At 39.1% G+C, this 21,548-nt stretch overlaps 1 protein-coding gene across 1 annotated transcript in view; it reads left to right on the top strand.

Moving 5' to 3' along the window:
* Positions 1 to 21,548, top strand: part of NELL1 (neural EGFL like 1) — a 532,597-nt gene that overhangs the window by 125,892 nt on the left and 385,157 nt on the right. The window lies entirely within an intron of this gene.

Here is a 21,548-nt window from a genome sequence, read left to right as displayed (position 1 = left end):
TGCGAGTGCCTCCCGGTTCAGGTAGGGACGCAATTGGTGCACCAGGCGAACCTGGGCAAATGCCCCCCTGGTCACAGCCGACAGATGATGTTCTAAGGTCAGCTGTGGGTCCAGGAGGACTCCCAAATTGCGAACCCTGTCTGAGGGGCATAGAATTTCACCCCCCAGCCTGATTGATGGAATGCTAACCAAATTTTTGGGAGGGAAACACAACAGCCACTCGGTCTTGTCTGGATTGAGCACAAGCTTGTTAACCCCCATCCAGACCCTGACAGCCTCCAGGCACTGGCACATCACGTAAACCACTTCACTGAGTTGGCACGGGGTGGACAGATACAGCTGGGTATCATCCGCGTACTGATGGTATTTTATCCCGTGCCGCCGAATGATATCACCCAACGGCTTCATGTAGATGTTAAACAGGAGGGGGGATAGGACCGAACCCTGTGGGACCCCGTATTTCAGGGGCCTAGGGGTCGACCTCTGCCCCCCGACCAACACCGACTGCGACCTGTCCGAGAGGTAGGAGGAGAACCACCGAAAAACGGTGCCTCCCACCCCCACCTCTCGTAACCGTCGCAGAAGGATACCATGGTCGATGGTATCGAAGGCTGCTGAGAGCACAAGAAGCACTAGGATGGAGGGATGACCTCCATCCCTGGCTCTCCAGAGATTATCGGTCAGTGCGACCAAAGCGGTTTCCATGCTGAAGCCAGGCCTGAATCCAGACTGAAATGACTGATAATCGGCGTCATCCAAGGACCGTCGGAGCTGAGAGGCTACCACTTTCTCAACAACCATCCCAATAAAGGGGAGGTTGGAGACTGGACGGTAGTTATTCAAAATGGCTGGATCCAGAGACGGCTTCGTCTCCCATAATATTAGTCTGCTCCAGTTTCCCCATTTTAAAACATTGTTATAATATTTAAAACATTGTTATAATACACATGAAAGTTAGGAAGCAGTCTGTCTTTATATTCCAGGATCATTTCCTCCTGATATAGAAGAGGTCCCAATTATGGTTCTCATTGGAAAAACAACTAAAGGTCTATAGCTCAGCTGTTCGAGACTCAAGTGCCATGTGATGGAGTGAGCTCCTGTCACTTGTCCCAGTTCCTGCCAACCTTGCAGTTTGAAAGCATGCAAATGCAAGTACATGAATAGGGACCATATACACGTGAAACTCGAAAAATTAGAATATCGCGCAAAAGTTCATTTTTATTTCAGTAATGCAACTTAAAAGGTGAAACTAATATATGAGATAGACTCATTACATGCAAAGCAAGATAGTTCAAGCTGTGATTTGTCATAATTGTGATGATTATGGCTTACAGCTCATGAAAATCCAAATCCACAATCTCAGAAAATTAGAATATTGTGAAAAGGTGCAATATTCTAGGCACAAAGTGTCTCACTCTAATCAGCTAATTAAACCATAACACCTGCAAAGGGTTCCTGAGCCTTTAAATGGTCTCTCAGTCTGGTTCAGTAGGAATCATAATCATGGGAAAGACTGCTGACCTGACAGTTGTGCAGAAAACCATCATTGACACCCTCCATAAGGAGGGAAAGCCTCAAAAGGTAATTGCAAAAGAAGTTGGATGTTCCCAAAGTGCTGTACCAAAGCATATTAATAGAAAGCTGTGTGGGAGGAAAAAGTGTGGAGAAAAAGGTGCACAAGCAGCAGGGATGACCGCAGCCTGGAGAGGATTGTCAGGAAAAGGTCATTCAAAAGTGTTGGGGACTTTCACAAGGAGTGGACTGAGGCTGGAGTCAGTGCATCAAGAGCTACCACACACAGACAAATCTTGGACATGGGCTTCAAATGTCGTATTCCTCTTGTCAAGTCCCTCCTGAACAACAAACAACGTCAGAAGAGTCTTACCTGGGCTAAAGAAAAAAAAGACCTGGTCTGTTACTCAGTGGTCCAAAGTCCTCTTTTCTGATGAGAGCAACTTTTGCATCTCATTTGGAAACCAAGGATCCAGAGTATGGAAGAAGAATGGAGAGGCACACACTGAAAGATGCTTGAAGTCCAGTGTAAAGTTTCCACAGTCTGTGTTGATTTGGGGAGCCATGTCATCTGTTAGTGTTGGTCCACTGTGCTTCATTAAGTCAGGGTCAACCCATCCGTCTCCCAGGAAGATTTTGGAGCACTTCATGCTTCCTTCCGCAGACGAGCTTTATGGGGATGCTGACTTCATTTTCCAGCAGGACGTGGCACCTGCCCACACTTCCAAAAGCACCAAAACCTGGTTCAATGACTGTGGGATTACTGTGCTTCATTGGCCAGCAAACTCGCCTGATCTGAACTCCATAGAGAATCTATGGGGCATTGCCAAGAGAAAGATGAGAGACATGAGACTGAACAATGCAGAAGAGATGAAGGCCGTTATTGAAGCATCTGGTCTTCTATAACACCTCAGCACTGCCACAGGCTGATAGCCTCATGCCATGCTGCATTGAGGCAGTAATTGCTGTAAAAGGGGCCCCAAATCAAGTACTGATACATATGCATGCTTATACTTTCAGAGGTCCAATATTGTTCTATGTACATTCCTTGTTTTATTGATTGCATGTAATATTCTAACTTTCTGAGATTGTGTATTTGGGGTTTTCATGAGTTGTAAGCTATAATCATCACAATTATGACAAATCACGGCTTGAGCTATCTTGCTTTGCATGTAATGAGTCTATCTCATACATTAGTTTCACCTTTTAAGTTGCATTACTGAAATAAATGAACTTTTGCACGGTCTTCTAATTTTTGAGTTTCACCTGTATAAAGGATGTGGCATGTTTTGCCATTCACTTTGTGCTGTGGCATGATGTCAAGCTGAGTTATATGACTGCAGAAACTCTCCAGACAATATTGGCTCATTAACTTAAGGAACGGAGATGAAATGAGCACCATCCCCTAAAGTCTATCACAACTAGTAGGATAAAACTCATGGAGATACATTTACTTTTTTAAAAAAAAAGCAGTTAAGGATTTTTCCCCTAGGCCAGGGCTGTCAAACTCCTGGCCTGCGGGCTGGATACGTCACATGCTGGCCACACCCACTTCTGGTTTAATGAAGGGGAAAAATGTCCTAATACATCATATGATGCTGCCGTAATGACGTGAGTTTGATATCCCTGCCCTAGGCGTTTGGAGCAATTGAGTAGAATTATTTTTTGTTGTTTAATTATGCAATTTGATTGACAATATATATATATATATATATTGGTGTTCAATTTATATATGAGTTGTTCTTTTTAAATGATAAGGTAAAGATTCCCCTCGCACATATGTGCTAGTCGTTCCTGGCTCTAAGCATGATGCTCATCTCCCTTTCAAAGATGAAGAGTGAGCGCTGTCCAAAGACATCTCTGACTAAATTCCGAAGTCACACAGAACACTATTACTTTCCCACTATTTTTCTACCTGCATTTTTTACATGCTTTCTAACTGCTAGGTTGGCAGAAGCTGGGACAAGTAACGGGAACTGCCAACCTTTCTGATCGACAAGCTCAGCGTCTTAGCCACTGAGCCACCATGTCCTTTTTAATGATATATGAAGGTTTTTAAAATTTCTGTTATACACTGCTAAGTAAGGCAGACCTATAAACCCAATAAATAAGTAAACAAACAAATAAAGCTGATCATATGCAGTTTAGTATGTTGAAATGATTACAGCCTAACAAATGTATATTTTCCCAACATTTTCTGCTGATAAGACATATATAAGAATGCCATTTTAAAGAACTGTCTGGTGTTTCAACCTGAGATCTGATGAAGTAAAAAAATCGAAGTATGGTAGAACCATGAGATAATGCAACTCAGAAGGTGGCTGTGGAAACTTGGATCTTTGAAGCCATATTTTTGAAGGAACCCTCCAGTGGAGATTCCTCTGCTCTTTAGTAAAAACTCTTAGCTTTTCATGATTCTGATGCCCCAAGAATTGTGGCAGTAATATCATTGCCCCAAACATATGTCTAACAGTGTATTTCCATTTAGCAAAAGATTCCATTAATTTATTGATTTTGGAGAAAGAATAATGGAAGTAATAGTAACAGAACATTTTACCCAATCTTGATCTTAAATACATCTAAACTGAGAGCAGGAATATTCAACAGAGCCCCTGATGCTAATGACCAATTGAATGGCCAGGTCCACTTTTAATATAGAAGGACCAATTTCTGCCTTTTTAATTGATCAGTGCATTTTTTTTGTGCTCTAGTGACAAGGTTGCAACGTAATTGTTGAGGAACTTTTCCATCTCCGATTTAACTGTAACTTGCTTCTTCTATTTCTATTCTATTTCTCTACCAGATCAGGAGAGAGAAATTGCTGGCATATAAGTGAAACTGATTAAAACACGTTTCACTTAATACTCCATAGTCCTTACCATATTATTCTTCTGACAAGATCTTGTACTTGGTATGTGTGGGAGTAGGGCTGAGTAGTGCTTGGGATTCAAAAGCACGAAGATGTTTTGAAATTCATAGGGGCATGAATTTAGTACCAGCCTGCCACTCATTAAAACGACGGTACTTTTTCTGAAGAAAAGTCATGTTTTGTTTAAGAAGCTGCGCACAAGTGCTACGTTTGTACCTTTGCACATCTTGAACTGCTTCATGAATTGAGAGGGAATTGCCTGCCCTCTAGAATTTATTTGACACAATTCTTCAGCATTGGGCCTTCCTCCCTGCTAGTTCAATTTCTCTCTCATCTTTCCAATTTTGAATGACGCAGCGAAAGCCTGTAAGGTAGGTTCGTACAATTCCTGAAATGTTATAAACGCTGCTGGAAAGTCTGCATGAGACAAAATGAAAGGAAGATAATGAACTTGATCCTGCCATCCTTAGAGTTTTGACTATAATTAACAACTGCTTTTTTTGAAATAATTGTGATAGATAGCTCAGATGACAGCTCCTCTGACATTCATGTAACGGGTAGGATTTCGCAGTATATTTCCCCCACCCTTACAGGATAGAAAAACTTCTGCAATGTCTAATTCATAACATTTCCATATATTTTGGTGTCACTGAGTGCAGTATACTAATGGGATATATGAAGTTTTCAGAATTCTTATAAGGTCAGCAACTTGGGTGTCCAGACAATATAATAAGAAAAGAATAAATATAAAGTAAATGGAATGTTTTCTATATAAAAATTCTTCCCTATTATTTAATCCTCTGAACAAGGGGTGGGTGGCTCTCAGTATTACTGCTGGTTCTGCACGCAAAAAAAAAATGCTGGCTTCTTTGTTTTTCAGTTATTTATTTCTATCCGGCCTTTATTATTATTTTTACAAATAACTCAAGAAAGTGAACATATTCAATACAGTTTCCTCTTCATATTTCCCCTACAAAACAACCCTCAGAGGTGGGCTAAGTGTAAGGTCACCCAGCTGTCTTTCTCCAACTTTCCCCAGCTAGAGATTGTCTGACTATTGGACATTGTGAATAGGTATCTCAATGGAGGCTGTTGATTGCAAGAACAGAAAACCTGATCATAGTTAAGATTTCCTAATAGATCAATGCCACAAACTATGACCTTGAGCCTGATGCAGGATAAAAGCAGGCTGGGCAGTTTTTAGAGAATGTAACTTTTTCAACTACCCTACTTGGCATAAGACCCAGGTCAGCTATATAAACCAGATAGGTAGACAGTCAAAGATGTTACCAACCACTGCGCTTGCCTAGCCAGGTTTGGTACACCATGCTAGGTCTGCCTTGCTCATCTGCCACCAAATTAGAAATAGGCATAGTCTATTGCTTTTGACAGTATACTAAGTTTAGGTGTACTAAGTTCACTAGGTTGGATTTGTTCAGTTGGGAGGGGAGATTGTCACCAAGATTACCCTTTCTTCCCCATCTTGCTTGAAATAACCAAGGTATTGTAATTATATGCTTCACTCCCTATCTTCCAGAGTCCATGTTCTTCCAAGATGGTTGTAGGTTAATCAACTTAATATAATCATACTTCACAGTGTTTTGTGGTCAGTGAATTTATACTTTGGCAAATCCAGTCACACTAACTCCCATCTATTTATATTCGCACATCACATCTTTATCCTTGAACTTAATTGGGAATCTAGTTTCTCTCACTATAGAGTTTAGAATATAAGAGAGTCTGCCATTCTGAGTCAGCCACATGACTAAACTCCAACCCCAAAGGAATCATCTCACTAGAAATGTTAACAGGCCATTAGTTCACTTAACTGTGATTGCAAGAAATACCAGCAGCAATAGTTACTATCCTACAAAACTCCACTCAACTCTCCAGTCAACAACTCCTGGTAATCCCGATCACCATATTCCACTGCTTACTGCCAGATCAATCTTGCTACTGATGAATGGATGTTGAATGGGTCACAACTATTGATGATACTGTCCTGACAGTCCTTGGAGGTAGACCAGATCAGGAAACAGACTCCACAAGAAGACCAGGACAATGCTTTATTGTGATAAACTATAGCAACATTCAGGCCTTTGAACTATGGTGCTGGAGAAGACTCATGTGAGTCCCTTGGACTGCAAGGTGATCAAACTGGTCAGTCCTAGAGGAGATCAACCCTAACTGCTATTTAGAAGGCCAGATCCTGAAGATGAAACTCAAATACTTTGGCCACCATTGAGAAGGAGAAATGGCCACTGGAGAAGAGCCTAATGCTGGGAATGATTGACGGGAAAAGAAGAAGGGGGTGACAGAGAATGAGGTAGCTGGATGGAGTCACCAAAGCAGTATTAAGTGGACTCTGGGAGATGGTAGAGGACAGGAAGGCCTGGAAGAACATTGTCCATGGGGTTGTAATGGGTCAGACACGACTTTGCAACTAACAACAGTAGCAACTTAGCCTTGTAAATCTGATTTTGTTTCTCTTTCCCTCCATTTTGTACATGAGTGAGTCAAGGAGCAGCCACCTCAGGTATTTTCTTAATACTGTCTCCCTTCCCAGAACAAACAGAATGCTTTTGTTCTCTTTGTTTAATAACAGTTTCTAAATATTTGCTTCAAGGCCCCCTCTCTGGCTCCCTTGCATGCACAATGGCCAGTACTTCTAATGACCCGGGTACCTTCATTCTCACTACTGTTTCAGATAGTCAGCTATCAGCTGTCTAAAGGGATCAAACTGGTTCCAGAGGTCCTATGGCACCAGTAAGCCTCCCCCCACCTCAGTATCTAACTCGAAATCTTACCAGTCCATTAATTAATTACACACATCAGACTTCTTAAACCTCACAACAGCTTGAAAGACACTTTAAACCATACTCTCCTTTCAAATCTCCCTCAACAGCCTTTATTTTCCACATTCCCCAACTGGACACCCATTCTGACATCACCTTGAAGGAGAAAGAAATCCCCCCTTCCCACCAATCCTGCTTGTGGAAATTGGGTGTTTTTTTTAAAGCTTGGTACTGTTAGATTTTGATAGCTTGCTGTAAAATCTCTATATGGGATACACACACAAAAAAGAAGGATGAATAGGCAAATGGGGTGAGAGTCAGTTTATTTAATAGTTCAGATATCAAATTAGAAAACCAAGAGGTTGTCAGTTTAGTACAAACTTAGGCATGAAAGCCAGTTGGGTAACATTGGGACACTTCTCTCCATCCATGACATCAACTTTGTGTGACAAGCTGGTCCACTCAGTTGACCCAAAAAGCAGATTCTGCACCTGCAGAAAAAATGGCAGGAAAAAAAATGATAGGGAACAAAAAAGGGATAATTATTTTGCTCCCCTCCCCTGTAGCTATTTCTGAGTTAATGGCTTCTCTGATGTCTCTGGTGGGATTTAACAGAAAAATCTGTAAAGCTATCTCTGTAATAGGTTCTTCTTATCATCAAAATTCTGAATTATTTTTCCCTAGAATATTCCTGTAAATGTAATTTAGATTATATTTTTTTTCAACAAGTTCAAAAAATAAATATTTAACCTGATAACAACATTCTCCTTGAGATCATATCTAAAAAGAAAGGATTAAAAACATCTTGACATGAATAAGATATATTTGACTCTATTTCTGCATTCAGGAGTTGAGACACCTTTTCTGTGAAGTTTGAAAAGACAGCAGTGCATACGCATGCAGATAGAGCCATCATGTTATTCCTTTCTAGAGTGGGTAGGGTTATGCAAGCACAGAAAATATATCAAAGAAATTAAAAGCATGTGATTAAGAACAAGAAAAGAAATATATCTAAATCTCATTTGATTTGATTATGATTATGTGTCATTGTGTCATCTATGACTCCTAATGACCACAGAGATAGATGTGTTCGTAGTAAATCTCATTTACTATTTGCTATGTTACTCCATACCTTTCTATTCTTGTAAACCATCTTCACTTCTTCTACTTCTTCTATGGTGAGATCCCACAGAGTGGGCCTCCTTCAGATGCCGTCAGCCAGACATTGTCTGGCTGACGGCATCTGAAGAGGGCCTTCTCTGTGGTTGCTCCGACCCTTTGGAATGAGCTACCCCCAGAGATCCAGACCTTGCCCACTCTGATGGCCTTCCAAAGAGCTGTTAAAACCTGGCTGTTCCGGCAGGCCTGGGGCTGTTGACCTCATTGCTGGGGTCCAGCCCTAATCAGATTGCGTGCATGTGTGATGTTTTAAAATTGTTTCCTTTATTTTTTATTAATTTCTCTTCTTTTTGCTTTGTAAGCTGCCCGGAGTCCTTCGGAATTGGGTGGCCTATAAATTTACTAACTAACTAACTAACTAACTAACTAACTAACTAACTAACTAGCTAGCTAGCTAGCTAGCTAGCTAGCTAGCTAGCTAGCTAACTAACTAACTAACTAACTAACTAAATAAATAAATAAATAAATACTACCACTACATGACAAACTCCCTCAAAACATTTCTTTGGCACTAGCCACTGATTTTTATATTAAATTCATATTCATGGCGCAGTGGTTAGAGTGCAGTACTGCAGGCCACTTCAGCTGACTGTTATCTGCAGTTCAGCAGTTCACATCTCACCGGCTCAAGGTTGACTCAGCCTTCCATCCTTCCGAAGTGGGTGAAATGAGGACCTAGACTGTGGGGGCAATATGCTGACTCTGTAAACTGCTTAGAGTGGGCTGAAAGCCCTATGAAGCGGTATATAAGTCTGCTATTGCTATTGCTATTATCACCCATCTATTCCTGACCCTATCTGACCTTGTTTCACCAAACATTTACACTACTTATCTTTCAACCTACTTTATCTGCTCAACCTACTTGTCTGTCTTTCTATAGATATAGCAAACTTTCATCCCCAAATAAGGAGTAGTATAATTAAAGTTTGCTTTTATATGAAACTTTTTCTTCCTTGACAACAAAAAATCATTCCTTGCACCCCCTACCTGAATCCAAGCAATGCTTTTTTTTGAGACTGTAAAGATTTTTTTTTAAACAAAGTAGTTTTCTGCTGTCCAATTGGTCTGATTCTAGAGAATGATGCATATCTCTGTATCTTAACCGAGGGAACCAGCGTTTTCTGTAAATATTTTCATGCTATATGACTAGCATGGCTATATGCCAAAGCTCACGGAACACTGTTACTTTCCCACTGAAGTGGTATCTATTTATTTACTTGCATTTGCATGCTTTCAAAGTTCTAGGTGGGCAGGAGCAGGGGCAACTAATGAAAGCTCACTCTGTTGCACAGTTCTCAGGTCTTGAACATGGACTGTCAGTTTTCCTGCGCACAAGCTCAGAATCTTTAACCACTGAGTACCACTCCCTTAAGAAAAAGTTACTTCTCTTTTAACATCAGAAAAAAGCAGATCTCCTTTAAGGCAGGCCTCCTTTAAGGAGATTGAGTAGATTCAGTGAAGGTGCCTGTGAAAGAACAGAAGTGCCTTTTTTACTGTGGATCCAATCACTTCATTCCGCTGTAATCCATTTAATAGTTACTGCAGAGCCATTGAGTTCTCAATCAATAAAACAGTGTTATTTGTAGACAAAATTGCACATATGGTACTTTTTAAAATATATTTTAAAATTTTATTTACAAACATGTAAATACACACACACAAACTTAGATGTAAACCACATTTACACAATACAATATGAACAGGAGCTTCCTGTTTTTTCTAATAGCAATTGCTAATCGATATCGCTCAGGTTATATTGTTTCCACTTCTACTATATTTCATTTGTATTTCACCATTCTTAATCCACTTATCTTACGCCTCTGTCTGCTATATTGACTGATTACCTCTAGTAAGTTTAAACCACTTGGATCCATCCATCCATCCATCCATCCGTACGTACGTCTGTCTGTCTGTCTGTCTGTCTGTTCTCCTTAGCTACTATTTTTGGGCTTTGTTGTCTTCCTTCAGTGATCCTTGTTTCTTTCCTCCATCCACCTATACCATTTTCCCCACACATATATGGTACTTTTGAATTCCCCACCAACCCACTTTTAATAGTAATTAAAAGCATGCTTTTCATATTTATCTATAAATAGATTAAATAACCAATGGAATATCATACAAACTTGTTTCAGTCGATGTTCGGTACTGAGCCATTTGCTCAATGTTTCAATTATTTGTGTGTGTATGCTTCAAACACTTAAACTCAAATACTTTGGCCACCTAATGAGAAGGAAGGATTCACTGGAGAAGAGCCTAATGTTGGGAAAGATTGAGGGCAAAAGAAGAAAGGGACTACAGAGAATGAGGTGGCTGTATGGAGTCACTAAAGGCGTGAACTTAAATTGATTCCAGAGAATGGTAGACAACAGGAAGGCCTGGAGGAATGTTGTTCATGAGGTTGTGATGGGTCATATATGACTTTGCAACTAAGAACAACATGCTTTAGGTGCACCTTATATGCTTACTGTATTCGGCAACCAAATTATAGCTCCATATTCTCACAGACAATACATAATTTAAGCCTATTCTTTTTATTACGTAGATTGCCTCTAAATTAACAATGTAATAAACTTCTCCACATTCATGCCTTCCTCAACGATGTGCTCTTGTGGAATAAAAATCTGTCCTGCACACCTGCTGATTGATATAAAACTGCATTATATTTTGCTCAGTGTTATCTCTAGTACTCTTTAAATCAGCATTGTGTAAATATCTTCCTGGGGACACTTAACAAACTAATCCTGCTGTAATTTTGCATTCACTCTCCCTTTTTATTTCATTTCTTTAGCAGAACAATAATGGATTCTTTCAACACACAGCTTATTTCACAATTTAACTTGTCTAAATACCTAAAACTTTATTTTAATACATGTCTTCACGTGTTAACTTCGGTGAATTAAATTTATGAATGCAATTACAGAGCTGAGAAATCTGAACCTTTTTTAGCGGGTGGAAGACCACACTTAAAATTCATGTAGAATCTGGCATAGATTTTACACATATTTTCTCCTCTTTTTAAAAAGTATTTTATGGAATCTTATTAGTGTTTTAGGTTTTGAAGTGAGTTCTCAATACCTAAGAAAAAAGAGAGTTTATTGAGGCCAATTCATTCAGAATAGAATGGAAGATGATTTTAGCATCACTGGTACTGCATATTTTGCTTACTGTCACATTTTAATAATTCCATTTCAGATGGACTGAGATCAATACAAATTAAAAGGGTATTAATTTTGCAATAGCTATTTTTGTCTATGACTTATTTTCTGCTAGAGAGGCAGTTTTCTGACTGGCAGGTTCTAGCAGTAGCAATCAAGAAATTCTCAACTATTTTGAGTTTTACATCTTGTTTGGATTGGTTTGGTAAGGAATAGTTCCATGGAGAGCCAATCATAATGGCAAAAGGATGTTTTTTGAACACAATTTTTATAAATTAGGGAAGATGAATGTACAGTCAATTGGTAACCAGCAAGCATTGTTATTATGATTATCTTTGTCAAGTGGGTGTAATACATACCATTTTAAGCTTATTTTATTTTAGGTTGTTTCTTTTGTTATCAGGAAACTATAAGGCATGCTCCTGAGAACATACTGTGATGTAGCTTTTTGGAGCTTGTTTCCCTAAATTTAAGTCCTTTATGTGTGAGGCATCCTTGGGGCTTTTCTGAGCTTGGTTGTTTTCCTGCAGATGTTTCAATATCCAAACTAGGTAATATCACCACTGCATTGATGATGTTCAACCTCATTTCAACCCGAGCTACAAATATTCTCCTTTATCAGTATCATTTATGTGTGCTACCAGAGGTTAGATTTGAAGTTATAGTAAGGCCAGTACAGTACAGTACTGAAACAGCTTGCCTCCAGAAGTTGTGAATATCCCAACACTGGAAGTCTTTAAGATGTTGGATAGCCGTTTGTCTGAAATGGTATAGGCTTTCCTGCCTAGGCAGGGGGTTCGACTAGAAGACCTCCAAGGTCCCTTCCAACTCTGCTATTGTACAGTACAGTACAGTACAGTACAATACAATACAATACAATACAATACAATACAATACAATACAATACAATACAATATGGAGTCTTGAGTGAGAAAGCATTGTTTCTCTGTTCCCTTTAATGATTTGTAAGGATTGAATTAAACTTGCAAAAATATGCATGAAATAATTATTATGAAATTATAGAAAAATGTGTTAGTATTTTATTTTGACCCTACAGAAGGATCTCACCCAATAATATATATATTTTTAAACAAACTTAGATGATTGGTATCTTGCTACATCTCACAAAATATTGGCATTCTTGTGAAAGCTTATGTCATAATATTGAGATCACATGAAGTCTCGTGGAAAAGCATCATCTCTATATGACTTTGTAAGATTTAGGATAATTTGAAAATAAAAAAATAAAAATAGAGAGGTCGCAGTAACATAAAATGCAATGCATGTCCTACTTGCATTGCATTATAAATGTCTACTTGTTTTATTTTTATTTTTTGCATGGATGATTGTTACAGACACTGCTGCTCCACTTAAAACAGATGTAAGTCTATTCACATACTGTGAACTTAAAAGAGAATATTGAAGATGAGATGGTTTGTACCTGATCAAATGACCCTATACATATTTATGCTTCCTAAACTGTTCCATATGCACCGCAATGACTCATTGCATCACTTTGACTCCTGAAGCTTGATTAATAATTGACCTCAGATATTTAAATGGCATGTAAATTATAATTTAATGCTTGCATAGGCAAAAAGCAGACACTCAAAAGGTTAGTGACATTCTGGGTGAAAAAAAGGAGAGATCTCGCGAATGTGTTCTTATTCAACAGTGCCATAATGAGATGGAACTAGCAAGAGAGCAAGAAGTCTGACAAAATTGCTTCAAGGAAAAGTGCATATGCCCACAGGTTGGTCATTTTAACACCTGCTCATTCCCTTCTCCTAATTGCACTTTCCACTGGCATTTCAGTCCCTGCGGCATTTTTTTCAGAATTTCCATTATAACACAAAGAGGTGACATCAGTACTATTAATCATGAATAAACATTTACAACCAAGGTGTTCTATTAGCATAGATTGGCTCATATCCTGAAAAGTGGCTGCAGCAGTGGGGAACAGTAAACAAACATTCCTTCATTTCTTGAGAAATCTGTGCGAAATTGAGGGAGAGTACGATGCAATGAAAAGATTTTAATTTTTTAGGGTCAGTTACATGAAGCAAAATCAGGATCTCAGGCCAGTAACTTAAAACCCATTGTTAGTTTGAATCAGTTATTAGAATTACTAGCATTCTAATTAGTTGTTAGAATTTTAAAATACTATTTAAAAGGAGAAATACATTGTACTCAAATATTAAAATCTATTAAATGAAATGAAACTGTTCATTTCATAATTCACCACACTTTGGATTCTTGAATGTTTTTTTCCCTAGCATTTTCTGGCAAGTGAAATACTATTAACAGTCATTTTTCAACAAAAGCAAGCATATAAGACCATGTTACACTTCTGTTCAGCAAGCTGCATTGGTGTTGGTTTACTTCTGGGTACAATTCAAGGCGCTTGTTATCACCTTCATGGCATGGGTCCAGAATATCTGAAGAACCCTCTCCAGTGGGATTAACCCACCTCACCTGTGCCCAGTAGGTTTGCTGCATGCACCATCAGTCAAGAATTTTCAACTGGTGGGGTCCAGGAGAAAATTCTTTTCTACAATGGCTCATGCCATTTGGAACATCATAACCCCCCTCCCCAAGGTGACATCCAACCCCATCCTATTTTAACTTTCTGTGAAGCAGCTGAAGACTTGGCTCTGTCATCTGGGCCCCAGTGGAGGTGCCCCAGTGGTGGGATTCAATTTTTTTTACTGGGGGTTGGGTGGCTTTGTGGGCATGGCTTTGTTGGCATGGCAGGGGAAGGATACTACAAAATCACCTTTCCCTCCCCACCTCACTAACCTGCTTTCCAGCTTCATTCTCCTGTTCAGGGCAACAAAAGAAAATCAGCTGGGAGACAGCGGGGGCAGGGGCAGCCTATTTGCCTCTGAACTATTCAAAATTTCCCGCTACCAGTTCTCCAGAACCTGTGAGAACTGGCTGAATACCACGCACCATTCTGGTGGTGGCTTTTTCTGGATTAGGAAAGACCCCGCCTCTTCCTGTGTTCCTTATGTTCCTCTCCTCCCCATTTGTTAACAATATTTATTGTTGTTATTTTTTAATTATTTGAATGTGTACCCGTTTTAATCTTTGTAATATGTAATCTGCACAGAATTGTCTCTGATAAGATGGGTGGTATGTAAATAAGTAAGTAAGTAAGTAAGTAAGTAAGTAAGTAAGTAAGTAAATAAATAAATAAATAAATAAATGTTTAAATCCTATACTTGAGCTTCTTCTTCTTTTAAAAAAAATTCTAATGGTGTTTTTGACTTTCTGTGACAAAAACATACATATAGGAGTAGGGAGTATTGGCCATACATACGTGCTTCTTTTAACTCAAGGGTGTCAAATTGGCGGCTCATGGCCTGGATGCATTACGTGCAGGCCACGACCACTCTAGCTCCATGAATGGGAAAAACATCGGGCTAAAACACAGCAAGTTTGATACCCGTGTTTTTACTGATACTTATGATGGGAGAGGAAGAGAAATCATACTTTATTCACAGGCAATCTATTTCTCACAGGAGAGGAAGCTGATATTCTGGCAAAAGAGAAGGGAGATCTGAGAAACTAGGTTTAGGCGTGAAAAGAGAAGATTGGGCTCTAGGTACTCTTTGCTGCTGAAGGCTTTTAGTTCCAGTAGACATAATGATAAGACCCCTGAGACAGGCTTCTCAGTGCAGGAAAGGTGGAAGAAAAACTAAATTTCCATTTTGCCAATCTGAAATAGAGTGCTAAATATCATGCCAGACTAATCTTATTGCATTCTTTGACAAGTGAAAAAAATTAGTGGATCAGAGGAATGCCGTCGATATAGTTTACTTGAACTTCAGTAAGACATTTGATAAGGTAGACTATAACCTACTACTAGATAAAGTAGAAGAATGTGGGTTAGACAGCATCACCACCAGATGGATTCATAACTGGCTGACCAACCGCACTCAACTTGTAGTCCTCAATGGAACTACATCTACATTGAGGGAAGTATGCAGTGGAGTAACCCAAGGCTCTGTGTTAGGCCCAGAACTCTTCAACATCTTCATCAATGATTTGGATGAGGGAATAAATTGGGAACTCATCAAATTTGCAGATGACACCAAACTGGCAGGAAAAGCCAATACTCCAGAAGATAGGATTAAGATACAGAAGGATCTTGACAAACTTGAACATTGGGCACTATCGAATAAAATGAAATTCAATGGTGAAAATAGTAAGGTTTTACATTTAGGCAAGAAAAACGAAATGCACAGGTACAGTATAGGTGGTACCTTGCTCAGTAGTAGTAACTGTGAGAGGGATCTTGGAGTCCTAGTAGACAACCATTTAAATATGAGTCAGCAGTGTGCAGCAGCTGCCAAAAAGCCAACACAATTCTAGGCTGCATAAACAGAGGGATAGAATCAAGATCTCGTGAAGTGTTAATACCACTTTATAATGCCTTAGTAAGGCCACACTTGGAATATTGCATTCAGTTTTGGTCACCACGATGTAGAAAAGATGTGTAGACTCTAGAAAGAGTGCAGAGAAGAGCAACAAAGATGATTAGGGGACTGGAGACTAAAACATACGAAGAACGGTTGCAGGAACTAGGCTTGTCTAGTTTAATGAAAAGAAGGACCAGGGGAGACATGATAGCAGTGTTCCAACATCTCAGGGATTGCCACAAAGAAGAGGGAGTCAATCTATTCTCCAAAGCACCTGATGGCAGAACTAGAAGTAATGAGTGGAAACTAATCAAGGAGAGAAGCAACTTAGAACTGAGGAGAAATTTCCTGACAGTTAGAACAATCAATCAGTGGAACAGCTTGCCTCCAGAAGTTGTGAATGCCCCAACACTGGAAGTCTTTAAAAAGATGCTGGATAGCCATTTGTCTGAAATAGTATAGGGTTTCCTGCCTAGGCAGGGGGTTGGACTAGAAGACCTCCAAGGTCCCTTCCAACTCTGCTATTGTATTATGTTGTAGATAATCCATGATTGATTACATTTTGTCCAGGATGATCAGTCCCAGTGGTGAGATTCAATTTTTTACTGCTGGTTCTGTGGGCATGGCTTGGTGGGCATGGTGTGGCTTTGTGGGCATGGCAGGGGAAGGATATTGCAAAATCCCCATTTCCTTCCAATCAGCTGATTAGAATAGAATAGATGGGGGCAGGACCAGTCCGAGGTGGTATTTACCTGTTCTCCGAACTCATCAAAATTTTTGCTACTGGTTCTCCAGAACTAGTCAGAACCTGCTGAATACTACCTCTGATCAGTCCCTAACATGATTCTTCAGGCCTTTGAGTCCTTCTACCTTGCTGTTGATTGTTCTTCTTGCCACTTTCCTATCATTATAGGGTTCACACATGGGCTAAAACTTTGCTTATGTGCCCAAATATGATAATCTTTCCCTGGTCATTTGTGCTTTGAGTGAGAACTTTAAATTGATTTGTTCTATGATTCATTGGTTTTCTTAGCTTAGCTGTGGTATTCTTGGGAGACTTCCAAAGTCCAAAGATAACTGAAGCTCAAAAGTGTGACTATTTTTTTTATCCTGAGTTAGGCCTGTTGGAAGGTTTCAAATCTTCCTTTGCTAGGTTCTAATTTCTCGCCGGGAAGCATGAAAATAATTTGAGCAGAACAGCTACGTGAAAGGCAGGTATTTTATTTTCAGAAAGGAGGTACAAGCAGCAGGTTTAGGTTTAGGTTTAGGTTTCATTTTATTTATATACCGCCCTATTCCCAGTGGGACTCAGGGCGGCACACAAACCCAAGGAGGGAAGGGAAACACAAAGATTACAAATACAGGCATTTAAAAATCACCAACAGCCACACAAATCGAGAGGGGAACTCATCAACCCCAGGCCTGCCGACACAGCCAGGTTTTAATGGCTTTTCGGAAGGCCTGGAGAGAGGTGAGGGTCCGAATCTCTGCGGGGAGTTCGTTCCAAAGGGCTGCCACAGAGAAGGCCCTCCCCCGGGTAGTAGCCAGATGACATTGGCTGGTAGATGGAACCGGAGGAGGCCAGCCCTGTGTGATCTAATGGGTCTTTGGGAGGTAATTGGCAGCAGGCGGTCTCTCAAGTACCCAGGTCAAGGACACCGTTCCTGGGCTAGCTACTAAACTGGGATTGACTAGATATTTTATACTCTTTTTTTACCTTTGAAGTCTGATATTGTTTTTTGTAGCTTTGTGCTAACGATTCTGGCTTTTGCGTGATTCCTGTGTTAATGTTTCATTCCTGCTTTGCTCTTTGATTGGCAAGGAGGTGTTTGCTAGTTTGTGTTTGTAACTTTAACTTTATTTGCCCCAAGTATGTTTTCCAAAACTGATACTATCTTATAACCTGTCTTCAGCATCTTTTTTCTTCCTTCCTTGTCATCCTGGCCTGTCTTTAGCACCTTTTGTTTCCCCCTTGTCACCTAGCCCGATCTCCTCTTATATCTGCATTTCCTGTTTTTCCTTCACTATATTGGAATTTTAATTACTTTGCTCTTCCTTCTTGGGCTATCTGTTTCTATGGGGTTTTTAAATGATTTTCTATTCCAATGTTTCCTGTTTTTTCTGAAAAAGCTTTTAGTGGTGCCTTTGTTTAGGATTTTATTCTTTTTTCTTAAGTGGTGGTAAATTCCTCCCATTTCCTTCCTACAGGCCCTATTTGGGGAGTGGGGAGTGTTTCCAAAATAGTTACAAATATAATGGTGTGGACCTAACTTAAGCAGAGAAACAGTTAACTTAGGAAGGCCTGAACCAACACATATAAATGAGTGTTTTATGGCTGCTGAAATGGAGGGAGGTGGGAGAGTGGGGGAGTCAAGACAGTCGTAAATGGCTTAGATAAATGTTGTTTGTCTTAAACAAATGGGTGCTGCTGAAGGCATCACTTCTCATCACTTTTATGCTGACAAATAGAAAACCAAATCATAAGTAGGATTTTTACTCTGCTGTGTGTTGAATCATTTTCTGTGAACCCACAAAACCCTTGACAGCACCTCAAAAGCTATTGCTATCCAGGGACAGCAGGATCAACTGTACTAGGTTAGAATTACTTGCCTTTATTAACCAGTAAGGAACAATATTAGCTAGCATTAGGATAATGCTAACCACAAGTTCGATTTTTTAGGTTTTGAGTCTTGTCTGTTCCATTAGGGCCTGTCCCAGCTGATCTTAATTAGCCCTCAATAGCAGAAATCTTTGTGGCTGGAGTTCAAAAAACATAAGGTGGTTGTCACAATTAGCATTAAATTAACTGGGCTGTCACCATGGCATATGGGTTATGCAGGTCAGCTATTTCCCCAGCCCTTTCTGATTTTTATGTATTTATTTTTTATTTATTGTATCCACCTTTATTGTTTTTATAAATCACTCAAGGCAGCGAACATATCCAACACCCTTTGCTCTTCCTGTTTTCCCACAACAACCCTGTGAGATGAATTGGGCTGAGAGAGATGACTGGCTCTAATCACCTATCTGTCTTTCTTGGCTAAGGCAGGAGGTGAACATATGGTCTATTTTTTTCTTGACCAATAGTGTAAGATCTCCAAAGTGGAATGAAAGTCACCTGTAAGTCCAGTAATGTGTTGGTATATGGGAGAACTTTTCTGCACATTTAATTGTGGAGTAATTTTGCCCTTCCCATGATAAGTTACCAAGATTCAAAAAACCTTATGGTTTGTGTTCACATCAACCAAGACTTACAAGAAGACTTTGATATGCTTTTTGTCCATTCCCATTCTGAATTTATAGAAAGAGGAATACTGTTGTTTGCAAAACATAAAGATAAGGAAACTGAATTTTCCTCATGTTTACTTCCCCAAAGAGAAGTAGACTTCTCATTTCTAGACATAAGGCCCAATTTTATTTATGTTACTGCTACTATATATGAGGATAACTGTTTTGATTAAAGAATATCAATTTGTATTAATTGTGATAGTAGGTGACCATTATTATTACAGGTCATCATTATAGGACAGTATTAAAATGATGATAACTAGCCTTATTATTTAAGGAAAAACATTTCATGAGGAAAAGTGGCCCAGTCCTTAATTCAGTAGAGTCCCTGCATCCTAAGAACTGTTAGCCTGAATGTGTTTTGAAGAATTCCAAAGTCTCAATGGATTTAAAAAAAAGTTTCTTTCAATTATTTTGTGGATTCCAATGCAAAAGTGAATTGCATTGTATCATTAATATTTTTTCTAGAAGACAAAATAAGATAGAAAGTACTGTTCCATGTTTTATAGGAATCTTCTGTAAGACACGAATTGGAACATAGACTTTTTAACCTACCTATAGAATTTGGTTACTAATAGAATTTTCTTTCCTTTTTTAAAAATTGACCATGGTAGTACTTTAATACTAAAGATTCCAATGCTAGTAATCTGAAATAAAAGGATAAAAGTGTTTAAGAAAAAAAATGGAATATACTGCTGATATCAAAGTAACATTTACTTAAACAATGTGTATCTTATGTGATATTTTTTGGTGATTACTGGAAAATAAATTAACTATCTTTGATCTGAATGGGATAAATTTATTTAGAGGAAAGGAGTCCCGAGTTGTAATTTATGAACAAAGAAAAAAAGGTTGATGTTTCTCACAGCAAGTTATGCTCTGTCCAGCCTTTGATACCTGTTACTTTTCTCCACTGAAACACATTGCATTGCAGGAGGGAAATAAATAGAGATTGGATGAAAACATTGTTCTCTGCTACTATTCATTGACTGATTTTAAAGGTTGTGTATATGTATGTGTTTATGCATGTGTGTATTTTTACATGCACATACATATATGCACAAACACATACATGAGCAAATATTAAATTAACAGTTGCATGTATTCTATTAGACTCCTATGTTCATCTGGAATTTCTTCATCAAAGCAATGCAATTAAAACTATTTTGCTGCAATCTAGTGCTAGTCCAGATTTTTGCAGTCCAGATCTGGTAATTCTAATTTATACAAATATGTAGTACACTTCAATGGTGGGTTCCTACCGGTTTGGACTGGTTCGGCTGAACTGGTAGTAGCTTGGCGACCTGGGTCACTGGAACTGGCAGTGACGCAGGCCTACCCTGCTCCTGAATCAGTTCTCCCATAACTTCTCCCAGCATCTGTTTTTTTGCTTCTGCACATGCGCAGAGCAATTTTAGTTACATGCGTGTGCGGTGTGCCCCTGAGCAAACCCGCAGTAGTTTCTGCCGGAACCCACCCTAACTTCAACTCATTATTTACAGCTGTGAGAATAATTTTTATTTCGATGGTCAGTTTCACATGTTCCATGCTGATAAGTGAGGCTTATACGTTTTTCACGACAGCTTAAGATCAAGAATACACAGTACTTTACAGCATGAAGCAAAATGTTATCGGCAGAATGAGAACTTGATTAGGAGAGGGTTAATATTCCATAAGTGCATTACTTCTGACATTTTGTGTTCATCTTACTTTTATGCTGCTAATATAACACAGGAGTGTAAATATGTGTAATGATACAGAGAATGAATTAAAAATAAAATCTTACCTAACATATAAGCCTAATCCAGTCCTTTACTAAACATAGAAATAAAGTTATCATTCTAGATTTCTGTGCTATGTATTTGACATTTCCTCCGTTGTAGTATAAATATATCATCTACATTCTTAGGATATCAAAGTGATTTATTAATGACTGATGTTCACATTTTTAGAAAACCATAGTGAAGCATGCACTAGCCTTCCCTAGAGATTTCTATTCAGAGACTTGCAAGATTCTGTTAATGCAGCTTTACAATAAAGTAGAATTAGCTCATCGGACTGTATTTCCTGTCTGGTTTACTGAGAAGGATGACATTACTTCTGCTAAGTTTAAATCTCTGACAATCACTTTTAACAGCTTCATCAATAGGCTGGATCCTTCCTAAGTTTCTTTCCCTGACTGTTATGTCTCTGGGGGCTCCTCCCTCTCTTTCCTCTGATCTTTCCCCCAACAACATCTCTTTTCCCTCATCCCTTAAAGTCATTTTTACATACCATTATAGCTTACCTAAGCTTTTCTGATGGAATGCAATTGCATTTAGGT

This window comes from Thamnophis elegans, chromosome 1 (assembly GCF_009769535.1).
Source record: "Thamnophis elegans isolate rThaEle1 chromosome 1, rThaEle1.pri, whole genome shotgun sequence".
In the NCBI taxonomy this organism is placed as follows: domain Eukaryota; kingdom Metazoa; phylum Chordata; class Lepidosauria; order Squamata; family Colubridae; genus Thamnophis; species Thamnophis elegans.
Note: the sequence above shows the minus strand (reverse complement) of the source record. Positions and strands in the feature narration are given on the sequence as shown.